General features: G+C 36.1%; 1 long non-coding RNA gene across 1 annotated transcript; it reads right to left on the reverse strand.

Moving 5' to 3' along the window:
- Positions 1–752: 752 nt before the first annotated feature.
- Positions 753–21,920, reverse strand: LOC309635322. The gene is made up of 2 exons (XR_014248764.1): positions 14,030–21,920; positions 753–13,719 (listed from the first exon to the last, which is right to left on the reverse strand). It is a non-coding gene; the product is annotated as an uncharacterized lncRNA (long non-coding RNA).
- Positions 21,921–23,089: the final 1,169 nt, after the last annotated feature.

A 23,089-nucleotide genomic window follows, 5' to 3' on the forward strand; every position in this document is an offset into this window, starting at 1 on the left:
ATATACAAAATAATCATCAGGACAACACTGTAAAACTTTATGAGCATTAGAAGCATTATTCACATCTATAGTTTCCATAAATGAGTACTGAGAAATACTTGTATAGCTCAGTTTTTGGCAGCAAATGTCCTATGTTGATTTTGGCAAATGTTTTACTTTTCAAGTTTTCATTAGAAGGACTTAATTGAATCAAAATAAATGAAAGTATATCTCAGCACGATTAGAGTAGCTTTCTATCTTAGGTTTATTCTGACTGCTGTAACAAATTGACCCAAATCTGCATCATAGATTATTTTTTCCTTACGTGTCAATGATGCATCTCTCTCTCTCTCACTCATAGTTATTCATTGACCCATGGAGACAGAGACTTTGCCACTTTGAACAAAGTGTGCCCAGGGTCACCTTGCCAATTGTCTCCATTCCAGGATTTTTAAGTGAAAACAATAAAAAAAAATAACGAGTCTACATGGGAGGTTTTTATGAGGCAAGTCTGGGAGTCAAATACATCTTTCTGCTCAAACTCTGCTGATTACAACTTAGTCGCTGGGTCACACATAAAGGAAGATCAAGAAAAGTATTCTAATAATGTACCCAGGGAAAGAGGAGAAAAGTAGATGTGTGTGACATAAGCAATCTCCACCTCAGTTTTTTAGACTTTGAAATCTGTGATTAAAGGATCTATCCACTCAAGGTAGCTCCTCACAGAATAATTCTAACATATTTATTTCAATATTTTCAGCTTGTGAATGTCCTTTCACTTTCATTTATTTTCATTTTGCTCCTCACAATAACCCTCCGAGGAATAATACAGGTGTTATTTTTATTCTTCACTTAAAATGTAGAGAATTGGAATAAGGGTTAAGAGTCTCTGGGTCAAATGGAGCAGAACTACTTAATAGAGAAATTAAGTGGATGTGGTTAAAAGGGATAAAGTGAAGCTGTGCTCGATTCCCAAACCTCAAGAGAGGGCTCAGGCAAGAAGTAGTTTTAATAAGCCTTTACTCTTAGGGACATTTATGTATACCCTCACTTCAAGTTAAACTATTTTTAAAAATTTTTCCTTAAGAAAAATTGGTCGTATAAGATTGATGTGTTACAGACACAAAATCACTGTACTTCTTAAAATTTCATGAATATATTCACTATGACACAAAATCTTTTATTGCCTTGTCTTTTCCAAAGGTTGATTCATTCTAGGTGGGTGAAAATAGGAAAGGAATTATAATTTAATGAGCAGGCATGTATGTATGAAACATTCTACATATATTATCTCATTTAAAGAAAGCTTCAGGACAGCAATATCATCTAAATTGTATTCATGTGAATCTTGAAGCTAGAGAAATTAATGTTTCTTGGAAGTCAGGAATGAAATTCTGGAAGATTACACTGTTCCTGAAATAATGGTGATAGAAAGCACTGGGGATTGTTCTGGAGATTGTGAAGGCAATTTTCCATAGTAATTATCACATAAATGGCAAGAGAATATTTACACAAATCTATACCAGGTACAGTTGTCAATGTTGACTTTAGCAAAACTAAATATTGATGGTTAAAACATTAAAGGAGTCCTGTTGTGTTGATAGCTTCAGAAATCAAATAACAAAATCTGATTTCAATATAATGCCATTGTTAAAAATAAGCTGTGAAGAGTAAGTTAATTTTTGAATAACTTATATTCTTAAGCATGGTCATTCCTTTTAAGTCCAGCTGGGTAACTCTTGTGCCAATCAACTCATATATCCCAAGTACACAAGCTGAGACCCTGGCAGAGGGATGAGTAATTCAGAGAATAGGTGGACAGCTTGTGGATGCAGAATCCCAAAGAGCAGATCTACAGGTACTCTCCAATTGCTTGCCCTTTATCCACATATGTTTTGAAAAAACCATTACATTTGTAAGAAAAAACAACTAATCTGTCTTATTATCATTCCAGTCACCTGGTGATTCCAGATGAGAACCTATGGTTTACAATTTTATTTTAATCTCTGTCATGTACTGGCTCTGCTGTGCTGCTCAAGCTACCCTCTTTGAGCTTCAGTTTCCTCATCTTGTCAAACTGAGAGAATAATACCTACTTTGCAAGTCACAAAGTTTAGAGGAATTATAAAAATAACAAAAACCATTTTTAGCACATAGTAAACCCTCACTAAATACTTATAGTTGTTATTGTTATCATCAGGATGATAAGGATAATGATGATGGCGGTGATAATGATAATTGGTCACTGAAGTCCAACTAATTTAACATATAGAATATCTTAACAGTGGTTCTTTGTGTTTTAGGCATAGTAAGTTTAACATTAACTGAATGTGCTAAAACCTATTTTTGTGAAAACATTTTCAAACATGTCACCTCATTTGATCCCTAAATATTAACTCCCATTTTAAGAATGAATGGAGTCTAATACTGATGTCTCATAGCCAACATTATGATTCTGTTACAATGTTATTTTCCTTCTAACTCAACATTTCTTTGAGAAACATTTTTTAGTACTTACCACAAATATGACATTGAGCATAAAACTGAACCACCAAACTTCATTATATAATTGTATTAAAAAATGTAAATCACTATTTTTTGTTTATCCAAAGCCAAGTACCACATACATGTGGCACAAGCAAATCACTATAAATGATTTCCCCAGAACAGATTCCAGGATGCTGAGGCTAATTTACTTTCACCTAGGATGGATTGAATCAACAGCCTGATGAGGCCTCTGGATCCTGGGGCCAAGAAGAAGTGGGGTCATTTTTGGATGATGTGATTATCCTCAGAGAGCAAAAAGTATAATCCAAGAGAAAAACAAAAAAAATGAACATTTAAAAATAGAACACAACAAAAGTCTATTTAAAGCTTCTGCGCATTTTTTTGATTGAGTTGTGTTTTTGCTTTTGAGCTGTATGAGCTGTTTGTATTTTTTGGAGATTAATCCCTTGTTGGGCACATTGTTTGCAAATATTTTCTCTCATTCTGTGGGTTGTCCTTTTGTTTTGTTTATGGTTTCCTAAAGCACATGAAAAGATGCTCAGCATCACTAATTATTAGAAAAATGCAAGTCAAAACTACAATGAGGTTATCACCTCACGCCAGTAAGAATGGCCATCATCAAAAAGTCTATGAACAATAAATGTTGGAGAGGGTGTGGAGAAAAGGGAACTCTCCTACACTGTTGGTGGGAATGCAAATTGGTACAACCACTATGGAGAACAGTATGGAGGTTCCTTAAAAACTAAAAACAGAGCTACCATATGATCCAACAATCCCACTCCTGGGCATATATCAGAAGAAAAACATAATTTGAAAAGATACTTGCACCCGAATGTTCATAGCAGCACTATTTACAATAGCCAAGACATGAAAGCAACCTAAATGTCCATCAACAGATGAATGGATAAAGAAGTTGTCGTACATATATACAATGGAATATTACTCAGCCATAAAGAAGAATGAAATAATGTGATTTGCAGCAACATGGATGGATCAAGAGATTATCATACTAAGTGAAGTAAGTCAGACAAAGACAAATATCATATAATATCACTTATATGTGGAATCTAAAAAAATGATACAAATGAATTTATTTACAAAACAGAAACAGACTCACAGACATAGAAAACAAACTTATGGTTACCAAAGGGGAAAGGAGGGTAGGGATAAATTAGGAGATTGGGATTAACATATACACACTACTATATATAAAACAGATAATCAACAAGGACCTACTGTATAGCACAGGGAACTCTACTCAATACTCCGTAATAACCTATATGGGAAAATAATCTGAAAAAGAATAGATATAGGTATGTGTATAGCTAAACCACTTTGCTGTACACCTGAAATTAATACTACATTGTAAATCAAATATATTCCAATATAAAAAATCATATTAGTAATAGAACACGATAAATGCTCTAATATAGGTTCAAAGCAGTGTTTAGAAGGCCACATGTCCATCATGCTGACATGGGTCAGTCAGTAGTAGGAACAGACTAACAAGATAGCAAACTTAAAATTGTTAAGAATTAAACAAATTGGGAATAAAGAAAATTATTTGTTGGGTTAGTTGGTCAATTGATTAAATATAAAAGGTACAAAAAGTAGACAGCCTTTTCATGTTACCCATTCTGGAGATCAGCAACATCCTTCAAACATAGAATAATGGATTCAGTTACATGAGGCTCTCCAATAGACACCATTGCTTGGGGCATCCTGGCCCCCAAACTTTAAAAACTGTGGAGTTATAGAACCAGAAAAAGGATCTGTTATAAAGGCAGCCCAGAGTCATCATGCCTTCCGCCATCTGTGAGGTCTCTCCTGCGGGGGCACAAGCAGAGAGGCAGTGCCCTGGAGCATAAAACCCTAGATGTTCTCAAAACTTTGAAGTCAAGGGGGAGAAGCGGTGTTCATATTTGGAAGTTAACTGATAAGGACTAAGCTGGATATTATGGCCACAGTCAGTGATCTGAAGTTTGGGAAAGGATTCAGTCTAAGAGTGAGGTAGAAAGTACCATGGGGAAACAAGAATGTGTTTTAATCTCAAGCTCCATTATTTGTGGAGTAGGCAAGGAATCCAGAAACTGTTATTATGCTTTTGGCATTGAATGGAAAGAAGGGCAAACACTGAGTGTGACATTTTTCTGTGAATCCGATTGCTTGAAGTTGTGCAAGTCTAAGACAGAGAATGGGAATACCACCAAAAAGGCAACGAACATATTGGTTAGATAAGTAGCTAAGTGGATCTAGTTTAGGAAGAACTATAAGTTTTCCACATTAGCCTGAAGCCACACCTCTTTTTCCCACTAGAAATTGTGTTATATGGTTTCTTGAGCTTTAGTCCAAACAGAAGAGTCATTCCTAGAGTTTGAATTCATTTTCATAACTACGTTTCACATAAACTATGTAATCTGCTTCAAAGAGTAATCCTATGAGGTATTATTACTATAAACTTCTTGACAAATAAAGAATTTGAGGTTTAGATAGGTGAAGTGACAGCCAGTAAATGATGGCACCAGAAGTAGGTTTTACACCCAAGGTGCTTCCAACTCCACTTCCCTGTTTTTTCTCTTTCACTTTCTTTTTCTTCTTTAAGGTTATTATTATTTTTTTGGCTTTTATTTCTATTACAAAATAATATATGTTAATGTATAGTAAAATGATAAAGTTCATTTTAGCCAAAAAGAAGAAAATTGAAACTATGCATAATTTCATCACCCGTAGATAATTATAACTAAGATTTTGATGTACTTCCACCATTTTACCTGTAAGTGTGGGTATGTGTGTGGGTGTACGTGTAGGCTCAAGAGTACCACATTGTCATCATAAATGCATACGAATTTGGAAACCTACTTTTTTTAACAATGTATTTCAAACATTTTCCGTATAGCGATATATTTTAGTTTTCAAATAGTTTTATTAAAAATGATATCTTCTCGATAAAATTTCAAATAATGCAGAAAGGTGTGCACAATGAAGATCAAAAATCCCTTGAATCTTCCATCAGAAATAAACAGTTAACATTTAAATAGATATCTACTGATTTCCAATCTGTATGTGTATATATAATGAATGAAAGGATGAAAGGGAGGGAAAATACACACACACATGCACGTGCACACACACACACACGAACTTCTTTAGTAATGAATGGAGTTAAATGAAGTACAGTCCTGGTTGTAAAGTCAGGTTCCATGGAATCAAGCACTGTAAAATAGGGACAATTATAGAACTAGGCTCACGGATTTTGTCATAAGAATTCAATATGTTTGTATGTAAAACCCTTAAAAGAGTACCTTTGCTTGATCATAAAGTAAGTGTTCAATCAATATTAACTGCTATTATTATCGTCATCATTGTTGTTTTAATATCTATCATGACTATAATTATAATTTTTTAAACAATGCTAATTGCTGTTATTTAAGTGTTTACTTTTTTGTCTTTAACATTTCCATGTATATACCTCATACAGTTCCACAGAGGACTGTTTTTAAGTCCCCTGGGAAAAATACACTGACAAGTCTTTTATAAGTAACAGTTATCTGAAAGAGCTAGAAAGATATACCATAATAAAAAACAAAACAAAAAGCAAAACAGGCTGCGGTAATCAATCAGGACTCCTTCTGTTGTTCAAGATCCACGTGAGAGAAGTTCAGGTCAGTGGTGATTAGTTTCAAGTTGTCTAGATTGAATTTCTGCAAGGTTGTGGGAAACCCCGAGTGTGGCTTTCCAACATCTCAATCTCCAACCAGGAAATGTTGAAACTCTGTGATAAATACCTTTTATAATAAGCCTTTATAATGCCTTTAGCAACCCATGTCACCTGGCTCTAACATTTGTGTTGCGAATATAATTTTTTACTATGTCACTGGAAAGCTTACTTACTTTTCCACAATGTATAAAAAGAAATAAGCAGGCATCACACATGCACAGTTACATAACAGTAATGAAATGATGATCCTGCTGCAGATAAGAGCTATCTCTATTCTGCAAGATGGAAGAGGAAGTAACTAGTCTTGGGTTGGAGCTCTCACAGCCCTATTTTGTGTCCTCTTTCCTTTTTTTTTTTTTAACATTTAATTGGAGTATAATTGCTTTACAACTGTGTGTCCTCTTTACTTTTTATACTTCCTTAATTTATTTATTTGAATAAATTCTGAAAGGGGGATTGCTGGGTGAAAGACTATATATAGTTTATGTGTTGAGATCAGTGCTAAACTATGGTAGAGAAAAATTAAACAAATTTGCATTCCTATGAAAAGCTCATAGGGCAAGAAGCCACTGCATTTGTGCTAGCATGGAACTCTGTGCTAGGCTCACATTCCTGTGGCACACAGTCCTACCTCAGGGAGGTTTCTCTAATCCAAAACCATCCCACATGACACTCGCCATCAACGTCTTAGTCCAGGCTTTGTCCACTCTTTCCCAAAACCTCAGAAGTCTCCAGACAGACCTCCCCGGCACCACTCTCAACTCTAATCCACCTTTTCTCATTCCTGCCAGAATGATCTAACAAAAAACACATGACAGTTACAATTTTACAGCAAGAAAATAATCTTAAATCCCTTCTGAAATGTTGTCCTGTTTTAATGTCTCTAAAAAAACCTTAAAGAAATCTACCCTGCAGTAACTGACATTTCTCCTCCCTAGAAGACAACCGAAGGGCATGCATTTATCGTAATGGAACAATCAAGACTGTACCTTAAGTCTTGCTATACTGCTTAGTTCAGCTTGTAATTATGAAAATTGCACTCTGTTGTGTTTTATTGATTAGTATTTTTGGCTTAGATCCATATATTCATGCATTTTAAAATTTGCATACCAAAGCAAATTCTTCTGTGATAAGAAATGTAATAAAATGTCCTAAATTTGTCAGTTCAAGTATGTGTTTAGTCATTTGGGGTAATACTGTTAGTTTATATTTCACAAGATTTAGTGAGAACTACATGTTTTCAGTGCAAAATTATGATACAGGCGATATTTTTTATTCTGTTGCTGAGGAGAATTGACCTCTTAAATTTTTCTCTAGGGCCTGGTTGTTGCAATAAGAGGCCAGAGGCTCCCCACTTGGAAAAAAGCACCCTCTCCTTTATCCCCTTTGCTTTACACTTTTAGAGACACAAAAGGAACCACAGGAAGGTTCAGAAAAACTGCTAGTTTTTCTGGGTGAATTAAGCCAGCTGTAGTAAACCTTATTTCTGAGAGTTCAAAGGAGTTTGTAGCTTCCTCAAATTATTGCCCTTCTCACCAGAAGCTTAATTTATACTCTGGACTCAAATAAATAGCTTTTGTGCCAATTATTCAAGTTATTTTTTAGCTACATGGTCTTCATCTCTCCCTCAAAAAATGTGTGGCATCTGTAGGCAGCTGGATTAATGAAAATTAGACTTCGGTATTGTTGTAATTTTTTTTCCAAATATCAAAACTTTCATATGATTTTTTAAAAAATAGAGTATAATTTAGAATCATATACTACTAGAGGTCCCTATGGATGATTTCCATTTTACACACATGCCTACAGGCGCAGGGTCCCAAACTCTATCTGGCGTCTGAATTCAGCCCTGCTGCAGCCTCAGCCAACCTGGCCCTAAACAGGGTAGGTAAAGGAAACCATTTGATTGGGCCCACAGCTCAGGATGGATTCAATATCAGCACTGCACCTGCTCTGTCAGCTTTTGTGTAGTGATTTCACCAACCATTTTGCCTGTGTTAACAGAACTGTTTTGTATTGCTCTTTAATCACAATTTAACTAACTCCTTTATGATGAGATAATCATATTTCTGCACTTCTTTGACTTTCAATTCCTTAATAAAATTCCCTTGAGGGCTTTTGTCTTCCAAACCAAATAATTATACAGCCATTTCTGTTTCTCCAAGTAATGCCAGAAGCTATGTAGTTAAGGTAGATACAACCCCGTGATATAATCACAACATCAGAATTGAGACAGGGTGGTTTAAGAGATAAATAGAGAGCTGTAACCTGAAACGTGCTATTATTTCCCTTAGGTGGGAGGTGCTAGAAAAACACGAACAAGGTATATGTGCTCACTATTAACTCCAGGCTGTACCAAGAGCTGGCAATACAGCATCACCTATTATTTTTTAGTTTATTCCTCAGATGTTTTCAATCACTAATATATATATTTCTTGTAGTGATACAGCCAATACTGTGTACAGATGAGAGAATAGCACTGCTTTATACAGTCATAAATTCACACCAATGATAAACATAGACTGTCAGAATTTTCCTATCACTCAGTGATTCCATTTTTTTTGTTTCTAAGGTGTCATTCTTTTGACAGACACAAACATGTTAGTTTGTTTCCTGTGAGGATTTTCAGTGTTACTCTACTGATAGAAATAGCCAGATGGTGAAGAGTTCCTATTAAGCCCACTCTGTGAGTCTCATGTTCATCCTTGTACTTATTTTTGTATTAAAAGGACTTACCTGCAAAATACCTCCTAGTGCATCAAAGTTCAAGCTCAAATCTGGCAAATTGTAAGTTTTTCTTTAACATGAAAACCTGTGTTCCATCCCTTATAAATGCATCTCCCATGAAAATTATGTATAACATATGGCAAACTAAATTCAATGACAACTGATTACAAACAAACAATGATAAAATACTCTCAAGCTAGGTTATGAAATTAGAAGAAGCAGAATGAACCACGATGGATAACAAATAATACATGGAATGGTTGAAGCAGGGATTTGGGGCATGAATCCTGCAGGACCTTGGCTGAGTTACTCTTTGTGTCGTAGTGGCCTGATGATAGCAAACATGCCTAATTCCCCATGCTGTGTTAAGCATTAAATCAGTTACTACGTGTTTAGAGGAACAATAGCTGCCATTTGGAAACATACAATTAAAATTAACTACCATTACTTGATAGCTCTCAGGCTTTAAGTTTACAATTTGACCTTGCCTTTCTTAAAGGTAATGCAGTAACCCATCCTGGACTACTTCTCCCCTACCGCACCCCACAAAACAAAAACCAAAAACCTTTAGTTTTGTCAAATGCTTTTTCTTCATCTATTGAGATGATCATATGACTTTTGTTTTTCATTCTATTAGTGTCTTGTTTCACATTTATTGATTTGAATTATTCTTGTATCCCAGGGATAAATCCTACTTGATGATGGTTTATGATCCTTTTAATGTGCTGTATATTTGGGTTCTCCTGTAGCTCTCTGAGCATCTTCAGAACAATTATTTCAAATTCTTTGTCAGGCAATTCATGTATCTCTATTTCTTTGCGGTCATTTCCTTCAGTGGTGCCCTGTTTCCCTGATTCTTTCTGATCCCTGCAGTCTTGCGAAGGTGTCTGCACATTTGAAGAAGCAGGCACCTCTTTTAGATTTGACGGACTGACTTCGGGCAAGGAAAGAACTTCACCTTCAGGTGGCGGCACTGGAGCACACTGTGACCGCGAGCCTAGTCGCATAGGGAGCTGGTGTAGGGCACACAGTAGCTCTGGGATGGTGGGGCTGTATCTCTTTGGCTCAGATCACTGGAGTCTGCAGCATCAACACCTGTGTAGTCTTTGGTGAGGGCTGTGCGTGTTCAGCAGTAGCTACAAGTGATGTTGGGGTTCTCAGCAGTGCCTCCAGGTCCAGTTGCAGGTAGTGGTGGTAGCTGGAGTGATGCGCACACACTGGCCTGGGGCAGGTTGCAAATACACACGTTCTGGCGGGGGGCCAGGGCCAGCAGCAAAACCAGGGCCAACTGGAGCCACTCTGGCAACTGCAGGGGTTCTGGGGTCAGCATGCACTCCTGTGGCTGCAGCGTCTTGCCACGGACGTGAGCATGGCAGTGAAGGCTGCTGAGGGAAGTTGGGCCAGCGGGACACAGGTACACAGTCAGAGGGTCTGGTCGCAAGCAAGGCCAGCAGAGCAGGCCAGCTACAGGAGACAGGTCTAGAGCTGGGTTCACAAGCAGCTGTGGGGACCTTAGCTTTCAGCACTCAGCTGTACTCTTGCCACTGCAGGGTCTTCCTATGGGTGAGTTCATGGGAGTGGAGGCTAGTGAGTGACTTGGGCTAGAGGTGTACAGGTGCAGAGCTGGTGGACATAGCTGTAGGTGAGCCTGATGGTGCAGGCCAATGGGAGGATATAGGGCCTGATCTGAGTGTGCATTTCATGGTCACCGGATCTCACCACCGGCATGCACGTAGGGACCCAGTCACGGGCATCAGAACTGCCGTGTGAAGGTGCACAGGGTCTAGCCCCCAAGGCTCACACAGCAGTAGGGGTCAGACACCCAGGTCTAGGCTGTCTTGTACTCATGCAGCCGCAAAGGCAGGGGCTGGAGGCCTGTGCAAATCCTGGCTCCGGCAGGGCAGGAAGGAGAAAGAGCAGGGAGGGACTCAGGTGGCTGGCGCCTGCAAACTGAGTATCTGTGAGGCAAAAAGTGGTCAGCTCTGTAGGGGGTCTATGGTAGCTGTGCTGGCCATTGGTTTCTTCAGTAGTGAAAGCTTCTGGGGCCCTCTGTGGAGCAGGTCGCTGGGAACCATGGTCATTCCCACCGTGTGGCTAACACCCGTAGCCCCTGTTCTTCTTCCTTGTTCCTGGCCATCTAGATACTCTCAGCTTTGCCAGGCTCTGGATGGGGTGAAACCAAAGCACGGTCCTTCATGTTGTGCCCCAAATGGCTGAGGAAGCTGGTCACTCACTCCCTTCTCCCTTTCCCAGAGAGGGAAGTCTTTCTAGGTGAGGTTTTCCCTCTTAGTGCTGAGCAGTGCCTGCCTCTGTGGTGGGATGATGCAGGCAGAAGAAAACCGTTCTTTCTTCCCTTTTTGTGTGGTTCTTCGCAGGTTTTTTTGTTCTACTGTGTTTCCTGAAGTTTCATACATGGGCTCCTGAGCAATCTAAGAGCTGCTTTTTTTTTGTGGATAGCTATCTAGTTGTTGATCTTCAGGGGGCATGGAGACTGAGGTCTCCTACTCTGCCGGTTTGGTAATGTCGCTCCTCCAGATTTTATTTTTAAATACTAGTATTATTGGAAAAAGCATATCTATGATTACCGAATGTTATTATCATTCAGTATGGTATGCTCTCATACCATTCTGGAGCAGAGATATACTTTCTACGTACAAAAAGAAATGCTGAATGCATTATGACATTCTTATGGAATTTATAAAAAATTGAAAGGTAACCTAAAAACACTAAATTTTTGGAAAATTGGAAAGCAAGTAGGTCAAAGTTTTTAAATGCTAAAAACAGTAATTACGTGAAAAAATCGACGAAAATACCTTTTAACATTAGGAAAATATTACAGGGAGAAGTCTAGTTTTATCTTAAAGAATGGAAAGAGTAGATTTTTGCTGTAAGTAACTGAAAATCCAACTCAAATCCACAAACAATATAAGAAATAAAATGTTTAAAGATTGCTGTGGGCACAGGTGAGCATTGAAAGAGTTTTTGAACACTGTCATTAAAGTCCAGTTACTTTCCATTTCTCTGTCCTGTCTTCATCAGAACTGGCTTAATCCTAAGGCTGGTTTCACTCAAGGTCCCAATATGGGTGCAAGGATTTTTCATGGTCAGCTACAGCAGGAAGAAGGCATATCTTTGTTGCAATACTCCCAGCAAAATGAAGGGCTTAGAAATGACTGTTAAGCTTCTGACTTAGACAACGTGTATGGCAAAGTGTACGGCAGCACTGTTTTGCCAAACAAAGGAACTTGCGTGATGGAAAAATTGGTCAATGGCAGGCAATTCTCCATGGGTCTCACATTTTTGCACATCTTGAGAGCAAGGCCCTGCCTGCCTTTTCTTCCAAACTATCTTGTCAAAAATGTTTATGTAGTGAACAGCCTTGAAAAACAAAATGAATGTCTCTCTCCAGAGCAAAGAGGAGGTTATCCTCAGCACTTGTCTCTCTCACACCCCAGTTCCAATCCACCAGAAAATGTTAGCTCTGCCTTAAAAACATATCCAGAATCTAATGCCTTCTCCATATTTCTATGGTTGATACCAGGCTCCAGTGGAGTCCTTAAAGGGGCTATCTAGCCCAGCAAGAGCCAAACCCTCCCATCCTCATTACTTCTCTGACCTGACTCCTTACTACCCTCCTCTCCATTCATTCTGCTCCAGCCACACTGCATCCCATGAAGATCCTAAAGTGGATCTGCATGCCTGGCATACTTCATCCTTTCAGCCAATGCACTGACTGTTTTTTCTTCCTGTAAGTGTTCTTCCTCCTGTTATCCCATGGCTGACTTCTTCACCTTTTTAAAGTATTTGTTCATATATTACTTTTTCAACTCCTGACTATCTTATTTACATTTAAAACCTCTCTTCACTCCCATCCCAGCCCTTATCTTTTCAACCCTTTTTTTTCTTATTTCCACATTACTCATCACCTTCTAATATGATATATAATGTGCTATATAGAGTCTTTATTCCTTTGCTGTAATTTGAAGTCAACAGGACATATTTTTAATCTATGTTTTCAATGATGTTTCCAAGCACCCAGAACAGTGCTACACACATAATCCCTGCTCAACAAATAATAGTTTCATAATGATAAATGTCTCTCCTCAAAGTTTCTGTGGAAGAAGACAAAACATATACTTGTGTGCATACATAATTCATAGTCATAATTGTGTTGTTCCTATGCTTTTCTTAATAGAAGCAATTTTAACAATGTTGCAAAGTGTTCCAACCAGGATAAAACCCTTCCTGGTATGATGTAAGTTTTGAATATACTGTTGGTCATGACTTAGGCATATTTAGGTTCTCAGATAGAAATTAACCTTTGTACTAAAAACTGTGTTGGGACTGATTAGCAATGCTTTCTTACTGAAAACAGAAAATATGGGCCCCCCACTGGAATTTACAGTAAATGTGTCTTCACTGTTTGCTGTACATTTTCTTGTTTCTTTTAGAAAAATATTTTGCAAGTTTCAGGTTACAGCTTTCTATTTTTCTCTTAAACAACTTTGTCTCAATTTTGATGATGTGATTATATCATAATGCTCTATTTGCTTTAACTACAAAACTTTTGGCACAAGTTTGGGCAATTGCAAAAAGTGTAATTATTTACATTGGAAGAAAGCACAAAAGTGACTTAACTAAGGCAGTAAACATTAGGGGAAATATAGAAACCTGATGAGTTCTTCATTGTCCTATTCTGTTCTGCTAACAGATGAACCAAACAATTAGCAGTGTAGATATAAAATTTAAAGTTATTATCTTACAAAGTAAAAGTTAAATTAATGGGGCTTCCCTGGTGGCGCAGTGGTTGAGAATCTGCCTGCCAATGCAGGGGACACAGGTTCGAGCCCTGGTCTGGGAAGATCCCACATGCCGCAGAGCAACTAGGCCCGTGAGCCACAATTGCTGAGCCTGTGCGTCTGGAGCCTGTGCTCCGCAACAAGAGAGGCCGCGATAGTGAGAGGCCTGTGCACCGTGATGAAGAGTGGCCCCCTGCTTGCCGCAACTAGAGAAAGCCCTCGCTCAGAAACGAAGACCCAACACAGCCATAAATAAATAAATAAATAATTTTAAAAAAAAAAAGTTAAATTAATGAACTTTAGGACAAATGTATGATATACCATACATACTCTTCATGCCTTAATCAAAAAACCTTAGATTTAGAAGTCAAAAAAATGTAAGCACATTCTTAAAAAAAAAAAAAAAAAAAGAACTGTTAACTTTATAAAACAATATAAGGTGATAAAATAATTATAAAGTATAGTTTTTTGTTTGTTTGTTTTTGTTTTTTGTTTGGTAACAATGTGCAATCCTACCAGACACATGTGAGATTTCCTGGCTCAAAGTTAATCCTCAATGAATATCAGCTCCTCTCATTAACTTGCTTCTATGCAATCTTGCCAACACTTGGTATTAAAATAAAAAAATTCCAATGTGAAAAGGAAAATGAGGTATTTTATTATTGTTTTAATATGCATTTTTTTGTGATTAAGCCCTTTTTCCATAGGTTTATTGGCCATTAGGACGTCTTATGTTCCTTGCATGGGTCTCCCTTTTACTTTTCTAATAGAGTGTTTATCTTTTGCTTATTGATTCTTAAAACTTTTATAGGATAAGAATATAAAGCCTTTGATTTACATATATGGCAAACGTTTGACATTTGTTTATGATATCTTTTTTTTCACTTCAGGTTAATTAAATTTTTATATAGCCAAATCCATCAACCTTTCCTTTGCTGGAATACTTAGTAAGACCTTCCCCAGCTTGAGACCAGACACATATTTTCCTATACTTTTTAAAAGCTATTTTCTGCCTTCATTTGTTATATTTATTCTATCTGAAATTTATTTTATAATAAGGTACAAGGCAAAAATAATTTGTTTTTTTCTAAATAGATAACCAATCTGCATCAGTTTAATGACACAATTTTTATCTTGTAGAGCTAAAGCTAAGCTACAATTGTCATCATTTGGACTTCTTATTGCAAAAAACACAATTCTTAATTCTTAAATGTCTAAAATAAAGATGTGTGCAATAAAAATTTATTTTAGTGCTCATTTATTCAATGCCTTTATTTAAGTTCTGGCTGAAGAAATCCAAAATGAAAATGTATACATTAAATGCATTCCATGTATGTATTAATGTTAGAATATTACTATTCTAGAAACTGATAATATAAATGATACTTTATAAAAATAATCTTCTAGAAAACAAAATAAAATTAAATGGGGGAAATAATAGATAGGTCAATGGAACATAACATAGAGCCCCAAAATAGACCCACACAATATATAGTCAGCTGATCTTTGACAAAGGGGCAAAGACTATTCAATGGAGAAAGGATAGTTTTTTAAACAAATGGCGCTGGAACAAATGAACATCCTTTTGTAAAAAAAAGAATTTATAAATAAATATTACTAAGTTAAAAAAGCCAATTTGAAAAGGCTACATACTGTATGATTCTAATTATATGACATTCTGGAAAAGGCAAAACTACAAAAGTAGTAAAAGTGTCAGTAGTTGCCAGGAGTTGGTTGGGGTGAAGGTGGGGGATGAATAGGCAGAGTACAGGGCTGTGAAAATACTCTGTATGATACCATAATGATGGATACATGTCTTTATAGATTTGTCCAAACCTATAGAAAGTGCAATACCAAGAGTGAACCCTAATGTAAACTATGGTCTTGGGTGATTATGATTTTGTCAATAGAGATTCATCAATTGCAACAAATATACCACTCTGGTGGGGGATGTTGATAATGGGAGAAGCTACACATGTGTAGGGGCAGTGGGTAAATGGGAACTCTCTGTCCCTTCCTCTCAATTTTGATGTGAACCAAAAACTGCTCTAAAAAATAAGTCTTTATATATAAGGGGAAAAAATAATTCTAGACATAGACCTCACACCTTTCACAAAAATTAACTCAAAATGGATCATAGACCAAAATGTAAAAGGCAGAACTATAAAACTCTTAGAAAATAACATCAGAGAAAACCAGATGACCTTGGCTTTGGCAATTAATTTTTAGAGACAACACCAAAGAGACAATCCATGAAAGAAACAAATGATAATTTGGACTTCATTAAAATCAAAAACTTCTGCTCTGCAAGGATACTGTCAAGAAAATGAGAAGACAAGCCAAAGACTGGGAAAAAAAAAAATGGTTTCAAAAGACATATCTAATAAAGGACTGTTATCCAAAATATACAAAGTACTCTTAAAACTCAATAAAGTGAAAAACACAATTAAAAAATGGGAAAAAAAATCTGAACAGATACCTCATCAAAGGCAAATAAGCATATGAAAAGATGTTCAGCATCATATGGCATTCGGGAATTAAAAATCAAAATAACAATGAGATACCACTATACACTTTTTAGAATAACCACAATCTAAAACACCAACAACACCAAAGGCTAATGAGGATATGGGCAACAGGAACTCTCATTCATTGTTGGGAGTACAAAATGGTGCAACCAGTTTCGAAGATAGTTTTGTACAAAACTAAAAATATTCTTACTATACTGTGCAGCAGTTGTGCTCCTTGGTATTTACCCAAATAAGCTGAAAACGTACGTCCATACAAAAACCTGTGCATGAATGTTTATAACAGCTTTATTTATAATTGCCAAAACTTGGAAGCAACCAAGATGTCCTTCAGTAGTGAATGAATGAATAAACTGTGGTACATCCAGACAATGGAATGCTACTCAGCTCTAAAAAGAAAGTTTAACAGTTGTACTCAATCAGTATATAAATGTGTTGAATTGAGTGTTACTTGTAAATGCTAACAGAAATTTAACCTCTCTGTGAAATGTATACTCATTTGTATGTATATTATACCTTGTTTTGATCAAAATGTGATTCTCATAAAGGAAAAAAGGAATATTAGATGATATCTAGAGAAAATAGAAAACAGTAAAGACAATTTGACGGAGCTTCATAAAGATAACCGGAGAAATAAGGTTATTTCCATACACTCCTTACCTCTACTTTGACCACTTTGTTTATTTGGGGGCTCAATTAGATGAAAACACCTTCAACATCTTTATATTTTCCATTAAGAAAATTATAATAAAGGAAAATCCTGAATAGTTTCAGATGTTAAATCAGCAGAATAAGAAGGAGAGGGAAATCTATTTTATCAAGGCTTAATAGTGTGATAAAATCATTATTACATTTAGTAGGATGGAGAAAGAGAGGTCACAAGGGAAACAGATAGGTAAATCCAGTTAGTCTCATAGAAATAGGGTGGGTCTTAAAGTAAGTTGAACCTGCTCAACTGAGGGAAGTTCACTTTTATCAGTACCAGTCTGGTACAAGAAAAATTGGCTTAATAGAAAGGTAACAACAACAAAAAGAGCTTAATGCTGTCTGACGGCAATACAGAGAAAAATCCTCCACATGGCTAAATATTAGCATGAAGAAAAATGAAAAGTAAAGTTATTACCAACAGCAGTTTAGAATAGGCCATTATTTATGTAAATTTTATAACTAAGTGAAAGAATGCCATGGAATTCTCCTTTTGAAAAAGTTGAAAAGTACAACTTACATCAAAATGTCCTTAATATGTTTACTTTTTCTTTGAAACTAAACCCTACTCATAGTCATATTCAGGCTATTGGCAGGTCTGGAATGAAGCATTTTTAGAAAGTTTAGGAAATTAAGAATTAAACTCATGATTCCCATTATATCCCGATTACATCTTCATGAACACTGAGGTTTCTTAAATTTTGTATGTTCATGAATATATTAAATCTGCATTTATATACTTTATTAAAATGTCTAATACACACATACACATTTTGCTAAAGTCCAATTAAAGCTGTAGAGTAGAATTTTATCTCTGAAGTGCAGTCACTCTGCCTGAAGTCCAACAGCACCCAACCCATTACTTATCACAGCATAAATACTTGTTAATGATCACAATTATAAAGATACAAAGAGACTGTGATCACAATTATAAAGATACAAAGAGACTGCACTCTAAAACAGGGTTAAAACTCTTTTTGGTGACAGTGACCCAAACTATAGGAATGATATCAGGGAATAAATCATATTAAATAGATGGACACAAATAATTCAACTGTGCTCAGTTTCTGGAGAGGTTTATTGGTACCTGTGGAATATATAGGCATAGTTGTTTTTTTTCCAAATGAGTAACTAATGAAGTTGATTTATATAATGTGTTTAGAACACATAGAAGTGAAATGATTGATAATTTGGTTTTATTAACATCTATCTAGGGATCAAAAATGAAATGAAATACTCCAAGAACAAGTTTAACATTTTAGTTGTAACTAGTATATTGATGTAACTAGAACATTGAAGAAAATTGGAGTGAAAATGCATAATATCTACAATCAAAGAGAATAATCTTAAAATATACCAAAGGGAGACAAAGCAGCTTACTTATAAATTAGGAACATTAAAATCTCAGATTTCTTTTTCTTGTAAAAATCAATGGCAAAAATCAATGGCAGAAGAGACTAGAATAAATTCAAAGTGATCAGGAAAACAATTTTGAGCCTAAATTTTTTAAAGGGAGAAGTAATTATGTGAGAAAACATGCAAGATAGACTATTCTCTCCCTATTTCAAATATGTTGACATACTGGTTATAATTTAACTGCAAAATGATAGAATACTTAGAACGCCCCCCAAAAAAATTAAGGGTAAATTTCTAGGGTCTAGAAACAAAGTATTGGAAGACATTCCCTATGGGTTTCTCACATTAGGGCAGGTCTTGTGAGAGAGACACTGTCATTTTGTTCCTATCTTTTGAAGGAATCTATGTGGCAAACAGACTTGGAATTTAGAAATGATGTTTCTCTCTGCAGCAAAATGCAGATTTGGTTACAGATTGGAAAATAAAGATAGTGCCTTTTGAGAAAAAGTCAGACATAAAAGATCCAGGATCCTTAAACTCATGGTCCCTCTCCTAAATATATCCACTGAGTGTTCAAGTTTCACCTGGCCCTCTGCATTTTCCTGTTGGATTTGAAGTTTGGTAAACAAGCACAAGAAAATACTAATACTCTGTTTACTGCTATTGTTGTGAACAATAAACTATCCTTCACCTCTCATCTAGGAGTCTCATGTCTTCTGCTAGCATCTGCGAAACTGTGGCAGGCGGACTTGATAGCTTGAAAGTAGGATAAAATCTCTAATCTTTCACAGTTCTTGACAGAAGGAAGTAATGATCTAAGCAATCATTGTGTGAATTAGTGCTCTAGATGCCCAGAGAAATACTGTATTCAGATAAAGGCTTTAGAAGCTAGAGATTGGAGTTGCAACTTCTTCAAAAAGTCTAGAGATCAACTGAATTCACACAGCTACATAAACAAAGAAAAACTGTAATCTGTATTCTTACTTAGGAAAGCTTGGCTCTGTATGGAGCTGTGAATAGGAAAAACGCCTCCACTAAATAATAGAAACACCATGTCTACATCATGCATGGATATATGGACAGATTTTCCATAGCTCATGTGGTGCTGGAATCTAGGAGGTGAGATAATATTACAAAAATAAGTAAAATCCCTTGGGCAGAAACAAGGGCAAAATCACCATCTAAAGATACTTCCTCATTTTAGGAATATGTTGGAATCCCATAAAATATAGTCTCCCACTGAGTATGAGTTCAACAACAAAGATGTAAAACTATATAAAGAAGCAATTCATCAAAAGATAGAGATAGTAGATTAACCAAATAAGAGTATCACCATCCCAAGTCTAAGAGATAATACAGTAATCTGAAAGATAATACATAATACATATACATAATGAATATGTTTAAAGGATTACAAATAAAAGAAAAAAAACAAAAAACAAAGTGAAAGAATAGGAACCCAAACCCAAAATCATACACACACATGCTGAATTAAAAAGGAGTTATATAAAATATATATATATAATAAAATATAAAAGGAAATTCCAAACAGAAAATGAATTATTGATATAAAACACATATGGATTTATTAGAATATTGGATACAGTAGATGAGAACATTGGTAAACAAAGAAATCTAAAGAAATTTTACAAAATGCAATATATAGAAAAATTCAGAGTTTAAAAACAGGGTAGAAAGAAAAGGCCCAAAACTATATATATCCAATACCTCATTGGTTTATTCAGTAATTTATTTGAATATTCATACATGTAAGTACGTGTTTGAGTATAATTCATTTATAGTTCTTACAAAATTCATTAGAGTTTGAAGAAATATTATTTCCTTGAACATGCACAAATGTGAGAGGTAAAGATAATGTAGATTAGAGATTTTTGAGACATTTGTACTTTAAAGATAAAGTAAAATCCTCTAAGTTAGATACCTTTAAAAAAATACTATGGTCAATCTTATTTGGTGTTTGAGTTCTAAACCATCAAATTAAGAAGATGATTTCATGTTGTCCTTTTAGGTGAATATCATGTGGTTTGCTTTGCATGCACACAGGAGGCCATGTGATTCGAAGTAACCTAGCAGAATCAAACACATTGCTAGAGCTGAGAGAAAACAGTCCATGGTCAAATCCAATGGGCAAAGCTTAGGATTTGGGAAAACACTTCAGAAAGCGGGCACAGGGAACCTGCTTCAACGTAATAAAGGCCATATATGACAAACCCACAGGTAACATAATACACAATGGTGAAAACATGAAAGTATTCCCTCTAAGGTGAGGAATATGACAAGGATGCTCACTCTTGCCACTTTTACTCAACATAGTTTCGGAAGCCCTAGCACAGCAACCAGAGAAGGAAAACAAATAAAAGGAAACCAAATCGGAAAGGAAGAAGTAAAACTGTCACTGTTTGCAGATAACATGATACTATGCATAGAAAATCCTAAATATGCCACCAGAAAACTACTAGAGCTCATCAATGAATTAAATAAAGTTGCAGTATACAAAATTAATATACAGAAATCTATTACAGTCCTATACCCTAACAACAAAATATCAGAAAGAGAAATTAAGGAAACAATCCTATTTACCATTGCATCAAAAAGAATAAAATACCTAGGAATAAACCTAACTAAAGAGACAAATGAGGGACTTCCCTGGTGGCACAGTGGTTAAGAATCCACCTGCCAATGCAGAGGACACAGGTTCGAGCCCTGGTCCGGGAAGATCCCTCATGCTGTGGAGCAACTAAGCCCGTGCACCACAACTACTGAGCCTGAGCTCTAGAGCCTGTGAGCCACAACTACTGAGCCCACGTGCCACAGCTACTGAAGCCCACGTGCCTAGAGCCCATGCTCCAAAACAAGAGAAGCCACCACAATGAGAAGCCCACGCACCACAATGAAGAGTAGCCCCCACTCGCCACAACTAGAGAAAGTGTGGGCACAGCAACGAAGACCCAATGCAGACAAAAATAAATAAATAAATAAATTTATTTTTTTAAAAAAAGAGGCAAAAGACCTGTACTTGGAAAACTTTAAGATGCTGATGAAAGAAATTGGAGATGACACAAACAGATGGAAAGATATATCATGTTCTTGGATTGGAAGAATCAGTATTGTTAAAATGACCATACTACTGAAAGCAGTCTATATATTTAACGCAATCCCTATCAAATTATCAACAGCATTTTTCACAGAACTAGAACGAATAATTTTTAAATTTGTTTAGAAACACAAAAGACCCCAAATAGCCAAAACAATCTTGTTAAAGAAGAACAGAACTGGAAGAAGCACACACCCTGACTTCAGACTATACTACAAAGCTACAGTAATCAAAACAGTATGATACTGGCACAAAGGCAGACACATAGATCAATGGAACAGGATAGAAAGCCCAGAAATTAACCCACTCATTTATGGTTAATTAATCTATGACAAAGGAGACAAAAAATATATACTGGAGAAAAGTGGGGCTGGGAAAACTTGGACAGCTACTTGTAAAAGAATAAAATTAGAACATTCTCTGACACCATATACAAAAATAAACTCAAAATGGATTAAAGACCTATATGTAACCCTGGATTCTATAAAACTATTTGAACATAAATTGCAGCAACATTTCTTTGGATCTGTCTCCTAGAAAAATGGAAACAAAAGCAAAATAAACAAATGGGACCTAATTAAGTTGAAAAGCTTATGAATAGCAAAGGAAACCATTAACAAAATGAAAAGACAACCTACAGAATGGGAGAAAATATTTGCAAATGATGCAACAGATAAGGGATTAATTTCCAAAATATACAAATAACTCATACAGCTCAATATCAAAAAAAACCACAAACAACCCAAACAAAAAATGAGCAAAAGACACATTTCTCCAGAGAAGACATACAGATAGCCAACAGGCACAGGAAAGATGCTCAACATAGCTAATTATTAGAGAAATGCAAATCAAAACTACAATGAGGTATCACCTCACACCTGTCAGAATGGACATCAAAAAGTCTATAAATAATAAATGCTGGAAACGGTGTGAAGAAAAAGAAACCCTCCTATACCATTGGTGGGAATGTAAATTGGTGCAGCCACTATAGAGAACAGTATGGAGGTTCCTTAAAAAAACAAAAATAGAGTTACTATATGATCCAGCAATACCATTCCTGGGCATATATCCAGAAAAGAATAAGGCTCCAATTTGAAAAGATACCATGCACCCAAATGTTCATAGCAGCACTATTTACAATAGCCAAAACATGGAAACAACCTAAGTGTCCATCAAACAGATGAATGGATAAAGAAGATGTGATATATATATATATATATATATATATATATATATATATATATATATATATATATATATATATATATATATATCGCACACCAACTGCTGGGTGTGAGCTTGTGCTCCTGGAGCTGTGGGAGTGGCCTGTGTTCCCAGCGGGGACACAGCCCATCCACAAGGAGTGAAGCCAGACAGATGGACTTGCAAACGTTGCTCCTCCATCCATGCTCTGATGGCACATGCTCAGGGTGTGTGTCTGCAATGACACATCAGACCACCATATAAACATATACCCAATGGAATATTACTCAGCCATCAAAAAGAATGAAATACTGTCTTTTGCATCAATATGGGAGACCCTAGAGATTATCATACTAAGTGAAGTCAGACAGAGAAAGGCAAATATCATATGATATTACTTACATGTAGAATCTAAAAAATAGTACAAATGAACTTATTTACAGAACAGAAA

This window comes from Balaenoptera borealis (assembly GCF_965194805.1).
Source record: "Balaenoptera borealis genome assembly, chromosome: 9".
NCBI classification, from domain to species: domain Eukaryota; kingdom Metazoa; phylum Chordata; class Mammalia; order Artiodactyla; family Balaenopteridae; genus Balaenoptera; species Balaenoptera borealis.